General features: G+C 45.0%; 1 long non-coding RNA gene across 1 annotated transcript; it reads right to left on the reverse strand.

Moving 5' to 3' along the window:
* Positions 1–1,141: 1,141 nt before the first annotated feature.
* On the reverse strand, positions 1,142–9,194 carry LOC310750796. Its single transcript, XR_014542283.1, has 2 exons — positions 4,123–9,194; positions 1,142–1,387 (listed from the first exon to the last, which is right to left on the reverse strand). It is a non-coding gene; the product is annotated as an uncharacterized lncRNA (long non-coding RNA).
* Positions 9,195–10,367: the final 1,173 nt, after the last annotated feature.

Genomic DNA, 10,367 nt, shown 5'->3' on the forward strand with positions numbered 1-10,367 from the left:
CACTTTAGGATTACAGTCCCCAAAGCTTTTAACAGATGAGGGTATTGGGATTTAGTTTTTTGCTGTTTCCTGTTGATGATCACCACCACCACCACAATACCCTTGTAGCTATCCAGACAGTAAACATCCTCATTTAAGGTCCAATGTGTACAATGAACCAAGATACGTCCTTCTCTGCTATGGCTCCTTGTCTGTGGGATGCTATCTCCATGGAAGGCTTAAGTGGCACCAACTTTGTTTACTTTTCAACACCAGGTGGAAGATTTTTTTTGTTCTACAAGACTTCTTAGTGTTTTTTACTTTTCAATTTTATCAGGTTCTGTTTTTTAATCTTCCACTCCTTCCATTGTTGTAATACCAAACTTTTGGCTGCCAAGAAGGCATACAAAGCCCAGTTATGTTGCTCCTCCATGAAGGCCCACAGCGCTGGAATATATTGAGTATATGTAGCCTGAGCATCCAAGAATTTTATGTATTTTTCCAGGATCAAGGTGATACAGACAATGACTTCTGTCCAGAACAGTGCCACTATAGGGCATGACCACACCATATGCTTCAGTATAATCAGAGGGCTATGGAATCTATGGCCTTTTAACTATGTTGTATACAGGAGGTATTGTTTTTCTTTTTGTTCTTATGTTGTGTAGTTTTGTGTTTTTATATTGTAAACTGCCCTGCAATCTTCAGATGAAGGATGGTATAGAAATTTAATAAATAAATAAACAACAACAAAAACATATACAGTGGTACCTCGGGTTACATATGCTTCAGGTTACATACGCTTCAGGTTACAGACTCCGCTAACCCAGAAATAGTGCTTCAGGTTAAGAACTTTGCTTCAGGATGAGAACAGAAATCGTGCTCCGGCCGTGCAGCAGCAGGAGGCCCCATTAGCTAAAGTGGTGTTTCAGTTTAAGAACAGTTTCAGGTTAAGAACGGATCTCCGGAACGAATTAAGTACTTAACCCGAGGTACCACTGTAAAAACCCTATAGAGGTGGAAACAGTTTACCATTGCTCCAAGTGCACAGGACAGTCTAGCGGCCTGCTCCCCTCCTCCCTTGGGCCACTCATGCCAAATTTCCCGTTACTGGGTTGGGAGAAGCTTGACTGAAAGGGAGATTTAGTACTCTGCCACCAGATTAATTGTGAAATAATTTAAACGTCTTAGATAAAGATGGCTTCAAGCAAAGCTGCATATCCATGAATCTTCTGTGCTATTTGGCTGAAAGGTTCGTGTGTTTCTCTTTTCAGAACTGGAAGCTTTTCATCTTCAAGGCGGAACCTTTCACATTCCCCTCTCACTTAGGAGATAATGTGTGAATGAATGGCCGTGTAACCTGTATTCTTAAGGGACTGGATTCTGACAGTTCTTGCACCTCTTCAGCCTTTTAAAAAAGAAAAAGTAACAGAAAATAAAAAAGAGCCAGTGTGTCCCCCCCTGCCCTTTTAAATTGGTTGCAATGAGCTTAGTAATTAACTTTAATTATCTCCTATTATCTTGCGATGCCAGTGAGATGCCAAGCAGCAATTGTCAGTGGATGCTGGATTGGACTGTTGCAAAATCTTTGGGAGGCTCCCAGATTCTTTCCATCCCAAGCCAGGGGCGCAGACTGCAGGAGCCCTGAGTAGGGTGTAAGTTAGGTTACAAAGGATGCCATTAAAGACCAGCTCATACACAGGCAAGGGAGAAGCTCCTTCGCTGGCTTATCAGGCGTATATGTTAGCAGCAGCAGCAAGACTTTTAAAATGCATGCACAAGACCTTCAGAGATGTATAATCCTAGATTTTAAGTATAATATTTGTTGACAGCCTTTTGCAAGTTCCAAAAGTGGATTAAAAAAAATCTATCAATGGTTGTTACCCATTCTATGTTCAATCTTAGTTGCTGTGTTTTATGTTTTTATTCTGCTCTGAAGGATTTTGCTGCTTTTAGTGCCCTCTTGAATCTTTTTCTTTTAAAAGCTGATTCTACTTATTACATTTTGAAATTGTGTAAGCCACCCAGGCAATTTGATTGGAGGGTGGGGTATAAATCCCTTTATGGTGCAATCCTATACATGTTTACTCTGAATATGTTGTTGTTGTTGTTCATTGAATTTATATACGGCCCTAGACCCAGAGGTCTCTTCAGCAGAGCTTCCTCACAGATAAGTCTGCATAGGATTGCAGGCTCATTCATGCATCAAATGGTTGCAGTTCAGTTCATTTAGGAACTGTTTACATGTGGGGGGGGGGGAGAGAGCTGACAAAAAAAATCACATCTGGCAACCAATGTGCCCCTTTCATTTTAGATAGTACATGGGTAAAGGTAAAGGTTAAGGGACCCCTGACCATTAGGTCCAGTCGTGGCCGACTCTGGGGTTGCGGCGCTCATCTCGCTTTATTGGCCGAGGGAGCCGGCGTACAGCTTCCGGGTCATGTGGCCAGCATGACTAAGCCGTTTCTGGCAGAACCAGAGCAGCGCACGGAAACGCCGTTTACCTTCCCACCGGAGCGGTACCTATTTATCTACTTGCACTTTGACGTGCTTTCGAACTCCTAGGTTGGCAGGAGCAGGGACCGAGCAACGGGAGCTCACCCCGTCGCGGGGATTCGAACCGCCGACCTTCTGATCGGCAAGTCTTAGGCTCTGTGGTTTAACCCAGAGCACCACCCACGTCCCAGTACATGGGTAGATGAGTCTAAAAAGCCCGGGACACAAATTTTCACAGCCCTCTAGCAGCTGTTGGGGCTCATTTACCAGAAGTAATGTATTTAGCATTCACTCTGGAAGTGTATACTAAATTCTGACCAATTTTAGCCTCCTAGAACAAAATATATATCAGGATTAACCCCCCAAAATATATATATATATATATCATGCAACCATAGAATCATAGAATTGTACAGTTGGAAGGGATCCCCAAGGGTCATCTAGCCCACCCCACTGCAAATATGACAATAAAACCTTCAAACACGAGAGAAAAGAAAATGCTTCCATTTCAGAGAGAGAAACACCCTCCCACTGTATATAGGTCTCATGATTCACACTGTCACTAAAGAGAAAAAAATGCAGATAAACTGTCTCATCTGGGCCTGAGTGTTATGTATAATCAAATGCAAAAAGTATCAGCTACAGGAACAAATGTACTGTGTAAACAATACAAGGAAAACTGTATGTGTCTGCCCAAATGGTGTCCTAATAATAATACAGTAATAATAATATACCCCGCTCTTCTGACGGGGTTGCCCCAGCCACTCTGGGTGGCTTCCAACACATACGGTATAAAAACATTTAAAAACTTCCCGATACAGTACTGGGCTGCCTTTAGATGTCTTCTAAAAGTTGTATAGTTCTTTATCCCTGTAACATCTGATGGAAGGCTGTCCCACAGGGAGCGTGCCACTACAGAGAAGGCCCTCTGCCTGGTTGCCTGTAGCTTCACTTCTCACAGTCAGGGAACCACAGGAGGGCCGTCGGAGGTGGACCTCATTGTCTGGGGTGGATGGTGGTGGTGGAGATGCTCCTTCATGTATGCAGGGCTGAGGTCATTGAGCGTTATAAAGGTCAGTACCAACATGTTGAATTGTGCTTGGGGACATACTGGGAGTCAGTGTGGAGCCCTTAGGCCTGGTATTATATGGTCCTGGTAGCTGCTGCATTCTGGATTAGTCGTAGTTTCTTAGCCACCTTCAAAGGTAGCTCCACATAGAGCGTGTTGCCGTAGTCCAAGCGGGAGATAACCAGGGCATGTACCACTCTGGCAAGACAATGCTCAGGCAGGTAGGGTCTCAGTTGGCATCCAGATGGAGCTGGCAGACAGCTGTCCTGGACACAGAATTAACCTGGTCCTTCAGTGGCACAGTTACTCCATTCAGGACCAGGATTAAAATGAACCATGGAAGTGGGGGAAGGGAAGTTGATGTTAAATGTGTTGTTTGTGCTTCAGTGAATGTGAATGTGGAAAACCTGTAAAAGTGACAATTGTGTGTGCGTAGGACAGCAGTAGTGTGGAGAAGCATCGTGGAACAAATTAAAACAGAATAAATCCATGACTAATACACTATTATTGAGTCAAGAACATGTTGCAGAATACACCCGCAATAAAACACCAGTCTGAAGGAGCCCTTCCTCACCCACCTTGCCCATTGTATCCTCACAACAACCCATAGGTAGGTTAGGCCAAGATGAAGCAGTGAAATTCCTGCTCAGACATGAACCTGGATCTCTCCAGCCTCAGTCTGGCACACAAACCATTATGACACGCTGACTCTCATTTGCATTCTGTGTCATCTTTTGAGAGGTGAGGCAGGGTCTGGATTTTGCAAGGTGTATTTTCACAATCCCTGGCAAAACTGGGACCTGGCTTTCAGGCTCTAGCATATATTACACATCATTCATCATTATTGCCTTAAGTCATTTCCCATCGAGCAGCTGCTTTCAAATCAGTCTCCATCAATAATGCCCAAACTGTATGCCAGGGCATACCTAAGTATTCTGCAAGGGAACAACTTGTGCCCTCCAAGAAATAAATAATGTAAATATGATAAAGAACTTTTTTTTAAATACACCAAACTGCCCCAAAGTAAAGTGCTGGGATGAATGAAAAGCAACTAAGCAGAGGAACGCAAAAGCCATAGGGCTGTTTGCCTTGATTTAAAGCCAGTTCATGGACTGGGAATTGGCTCATGTTAGAGATCTAACTACCTGTATTTTGCATAAGAGTGATGCTTGGATAGGAGAAAGAACAAAGAGTCTTGTGGAGGCATATTACTGATAGATTCATTGTAAAACAAGCTTTTGTGAACTATAGTGAGGTCTCATGACTTACAAACCTGTTGATCAGTGTGGAGGAACCTGAGGCCTGGGGCCCAAATGTCACCAGCGCCAAACCTCACTGTCTGGTCCTTCAAACTTTCCTTAGGCCACCCCTTTCACTGCCTGTGCTATGCGCTCCCCCCAGGGGTTTTTGTTTGGCGGGAATGTATCGCTTGGGTAGAAGACAGAGGTGTGTGTGTGTGTGTGTGTGTGTGTGTGTCCATTCGTGTGAGAAACTGGCCTACTGCACAATGGTAAAATCTACATTTGATCCTCCACCCACTTCTGCCTCTTCCTCTGCTGGCATGCAACCCTTATAAGGTTACTCAGGAACGTGGCCTCTGGCCTGAAAAAAATTACCCATCTCTCTACTATTGATTAAGCCTATGGCTAAGATTAGTTGAGACAGAAAATCTTAGGGTATCAGTTGAGAGAAAGGGGGGAAAGAAAGGAAAACCCAACCTAAAGCCAGCCAGACAAAGAAAGGAAGCTGGTTTGCTCAAGCCAGTGGCATGGGGGGGGGGGAGAGAGATGGTTGTTCCGGGTGCAAAATTGTTAGGGGCACAAAATTTCCATACCCGGTTCTGCCTCACTACAGCTGTACGCTTCCGCCACTAGGCTCCATTGAAAATGGCTTCTTTGTGTGAACCAGAAGTGACCTCTCCAGACAACGGAACAATTCTTTTTTTATCTCTGTGGCTGCAATCTTCAGGGTGACATGTACACCGTTAGGCAGTTGAATGTGCATGCATATTCTGTCTGTTTCCATCCTTCCCCCCCCAGGGCCCTGGGCCCTGGTAACCCACGCTATGCCACTGGCTCAAGCCCCTAACAGGTTATAACAAAGTATCCTGGAGTAGGGAAATTAGGGTTCAGAAGGGGCCTCTCATGATCTCAAGGAGGATGTTTCAGGAGAAAGAAAACAATGTCTTCCCACTTCTGCCCCACAACCCAGGCCATCTAGCAATAAAAATGCTCAGGCTCCATGCAAGAAACCCCTCATCACTATAGAATTTATGGGAGAGGGGGTAAGAAGGTCAAAGGGTGTAATTTTCCTTATCTGGAATCCCCCTTCCTTGTGAGTCTTCAGCATGATTTTAAGGCCACTTTTCCAGAGTGGTTGTTGCCCTGAACAAGAGCATTCTTTTTGGGTTGCACTAGTGCTTTTTAGGCATTAATGTCTGCACGGTTCGGATATTGTGGAGAAACAGCAGGGCCACCAAACTGCCACTATTCTGCAGGATCTGAAAACAAGGTCAGTGACGTTAAGGAACATTAAGATATATTGAAAGATATATATTTTGGTGGAGCTAGCTCTGGGGCCTCCATTGTTGGTCCCTTCTGTGTCACTGATAGACTCCTGGGTCATGACAGTTTTAATTGTATTTGTTCAAACATTCATTATCCTAGTTCCTAGAGCACCTTATGAAATGAAACATTAAAAATGCAGTCTGAGTGCACATCATACGTTGTGTTTTGCAGATGAAAAAGTACTTTATTTTATAAGTCCTGAATTACCACAAACGTTTGGGTGACCCTGAATAGACAGGACATTAAAAGTACAAGACATGGACAAACATCTTTTTTCACACTGTTCATAATTTTGTAAACTCATATTAGGAATCATAAGAAGCTGCTGTGTACTGAGTCAGACACTACTGGTCCATTTATTCTCTGCACCAGCTGAGCTGGCAGCAGCTCTCTAGAATTTCAGACTGGTGTCTCTCCTAGCCCTGCCAGAAAGCCAGTGTTGTATAGTGGAGGGTCTGAGACCTGGGAGATGAAGGTTCAAATTCTGACTCAGCCATGAAGTTTGCCAGATGGCCGTGGGCCAGTCACTGCCTCTCAGTGGGTTATGGGAATTAAATGAGGAGAGGGAGAACCAAATATGCCACTTGGAGCCCCTTGGGGAAAAGATGGAATATAAATGCAATAAATAAATAAGTACCCGGAGATGCCATGGATTTAACCTGGGACCTTCTGCATGCAAAGCAGCGACTACCCCTCCCTTTGATATGCTGTATTGTGTCTCTTGTTGGGCTTATCCACAAGTACCTTTTGCCCCACTCTTTCCAGGCACAGGTCCATGCTTTAAAGTTCTGTGTTTTAGCATTTCATTTTTTCTGCACCAAGTTTTCTCCGCAAAACCTGCTTTTTAGTGCTCAATTGGAGCAAAGGTTCTCTCCCCCCACCCCCATCTCAGAAGCGCCTCATGCCTTTCCTCTTGCGCCTGAAAACTGTCCATTTCCAGTACCATGATAGTCTTGGGATTGGGATGCATAGAACTTGGTGGCCTCAACAAGATGACTCTGAATCTTGTGTGCCTGAGGCTGAGGTAAGTAGCAGAGGCAGGAGTGGGGGAACAGGGCACACAGGAAACCACAGGCCAGTGCTAGCTGAAATGGAGCAAACTGCCCCCGACAGCCCTCTCCCTTGTGAGCAGCTGGATGGCAGAGCAAAGGAGGTCTGCTGGATGAGTAAGAGAAGGACACCAGGCCCAGGGTGGTGGGAGTGCACATTTAATTCCCCACACCCAGAAGGCCCTACACTGACTGTGGTGGGGTAAGTGTGATGCAATGCTTTGGATGTAGTGCTATCAGCCCTCACATGCTCTCCCTCCTCAATTTTCATTGTCTTTGAGATCCTTAAAATGTCATAAAAGTGGAGGAGGGGAGAAAGTATGAGAGGGAGAGAACAGGAGTGATGCTGTGCTAAGGCCTGGCTTCTCTGCACAGAAATGCTGTGACTAATGCTCCCAGTTGGCCAAAAAAGGCAGTGTAATCAAAACACTTTTTTTTTAGTCCTTAAAGTTAGTCATTCTGCAAGCAGGAATCTAAACAGGCAGAGATGAAGGAAAAACCGAACTGCCTGAGCACTGCATTGTGCAACAGGCCAGGCACTTAGCTAGGAATGCTTCAGCTCTCTCTGGAATGTTTGTAGCATTTAATTTGGGAAAGGAGCTGCATCCGGGGAGTGATGGCCAAAGGGCAGGTAGGGTGGTGAAAACAGTGAGTCTGACCTGGAGCTTTTCATTGGTGTTTGGAAAGGAAAGAACACTATGCTGTTGGCCCAACAAGAACTAGAACACCTGCTTGCATCAAAAAATAAGATGAAAAGTGTGGTCATGACTGGGCCAGGGAATCTAAGGCAAGAGCAGATTGGTTAAACTAACACCTTAATTCAGCCACATCTTACTGCCACCACAAATGTGCCAAAAGCAGGGTTTTCCTCCTGTTTTTTTATATGCTTTATTGGTTTTAAAAACTGTGTAACATAAGTAATCAACAGAAAATAAAAATAAACAAGCATTCATTCCATAGTTGGTGCTTGTTGTATGTAACATTTTGTAGCAGGCTGGTGCAGGTGGGCTGAATCTGATGAGAGAAAGGGCTGCAGCTCAGGGGCAGAACATCTGCTTTGTGTGTGGAAGGCCCCCAGTTCAACCCCCAGCATCCCCTGCTAGGATGAAACTCTGCAGAGCTGCTGTCAATCAGTGTAGGCAATACTGAGCAAAATGGAAGAAGAGGAGAAGAAGAAGAGTTTGGATTTGATATCCCACTTTATCACTACCCGAAGGAGTCTCAAAGCGGCTCACATTCTCCTTTCCCTTCCTCCCCCACAACAAACACTCTGTGAGGTGAGTGGGGCTGAGAGACTTCAAAGAAGTGTGACTGGCCCAAGGTCACCCAGCAGATGCATGTGGAGGAGCGGAGACGCGAACCCGGTTCCCCAGATTACGAGAATACCGCTCTTAACCATTACACCATACTGGCTCTCTGGACCGTTGGCATGACTCAGTATAAGACACCTTCCTATGTTATGGGCTAGGTATATGGTGAAGTAACCATGTGACCCCTTCACCTATGAGTCACATCTACCCCATTCATTTAAAGCATGTGGCTTCCCACAAAGAATCCTGGGAACTGTAGTTTAGCCCTTGCAGAGCTACAATTCCCAGCACTCTGAACAAACTACAGTTCCCATTACAGTGGTACCTCGGGTTACAGACGCTTCAGGTTACATACGCTTCAGGTTACAGACTCCGCTAACCCAGAAATATTACCTTGGGTTAAGAACTTTGCATCAGGATGAGAACAGAAATCGTGCTCTGGCAGCATGACAGCAGCAGGAGGCCCCATTAGCTAAAGTGGTGCTTCAGGTTAAGAACAGTTTCAGGTTAAGAACGGACCTCCAGAACAGATTAAGTTCTTAACCCGAGGTACCACTGTATTCTTTGGCAAAACCTGTGTACTTTAAATGTACGGTGTGGATATGAACTATATGCCAGAATTTGTCTAGATCCATTCAACCCTTACTTGCACCATACCAGCTTAGCTCTGCAAAGAGACTTTCAGTCTAGCATGCCAGCCATAATATTGATTCTTATTTCAGGATAAGATCATAGAATCATAGAATCATAGAATCATAGAGTTGGAAGAGACCACAAGGGCCATCGAGTCCAACCCCCTGCCAAGCAGGAAACACCATCAGAGCACTCCTGACATATGGTTGTCAAGCCTCTGCTTAAAGACCTCCAAAGAAGGAGACTCCACCACACTCCTTGGCAGCAAATTCCACTGTCAAACAGCTCTTACTGTCAGGAAGTTCTTCCTAATGTTTAGGTGGAATCTTCTTTCTTGTAGTTTGGATCAATTGCTCCGTGTCCGCTTCTCTGGAGCAGCAGAAAACAACCTTTCTCCCTCCTCTATGTGACATCCTTTTATATATTTGAACATGGCTATCATATCACCCCTTAACCTCCTCTTCTCCAGGCTAAACATGCCCAGCTCCCTTAGCCGTTCCTCATAAGGCATCGTTTCCAGGCCTTTGACCATTTTGGTTGCCCTCCTCTGGACACGTTCCAGTTTGTCAGTGTCCTTCTTGAACTGTGGTGCCCAGAACTGGACACAGTACTCCAGGTGAGGTCTGACCAGAGCAGAATACAGTGGCACTATTACTTCCCTTGATCTAGATGCTATACTCCTATTGATGCAGCCCAGAATTGCATTGGCTTTTTTAGCTGCCGCATCACACTGTTGGCTCATGTCAAGTTTGTGGTCAACCAAGACTCCTAGATCCTTTTCACATGTACTGCTCTCAAGCCAGGTGTCACCCATCTTGTATTTGTGCCTCTCATTTTTTTTGCCCAAGTGCAATACTTTACATTTCTCCCTGTTAAAATTCATCTTGTTTGTTTTGGCCCAGTTCTCTAATCTGTCAAGGTCGTTTTGAAGTGTGATCCTGTCCTCTGGGGTGTTAGCCACCCCTCCCAGTTTGGTGTCATCTGCAAATTTGATCAGGATGCCCTTGAGTCCATCATCCAAGTCGTTGATAAAGATGTTGAATAAGACCGGGCCCAAGACAGAACCCTGTGGCACCCCACTAGTCACTCTTCTCCAGGATGAAGAGGAACCATTGATGAGCACCCTTTGGGTTCGGTCAGTCAGCCAGTTACAAATCCACTGAGTGGTAGCATAGTCAATACCGCATTTTACCAGCTTCTTTACAAGAATATCATGGGGCACCTTGTCAAATGCCTTGCTGAAATCAAGGTAGGCTACATCCAC

Source organism: Podarcis filfolensis, assembly GCF_964270895.1.
Source record: "Podarcis filfolensis genome assembly, chromosome: 15".
Lineage (NCBI taxonomy): Eukaryota > Metazoa > Chordata > Lepidosauria > Squamata > Lacertidae > Podarcis > Podarcis filfolensis.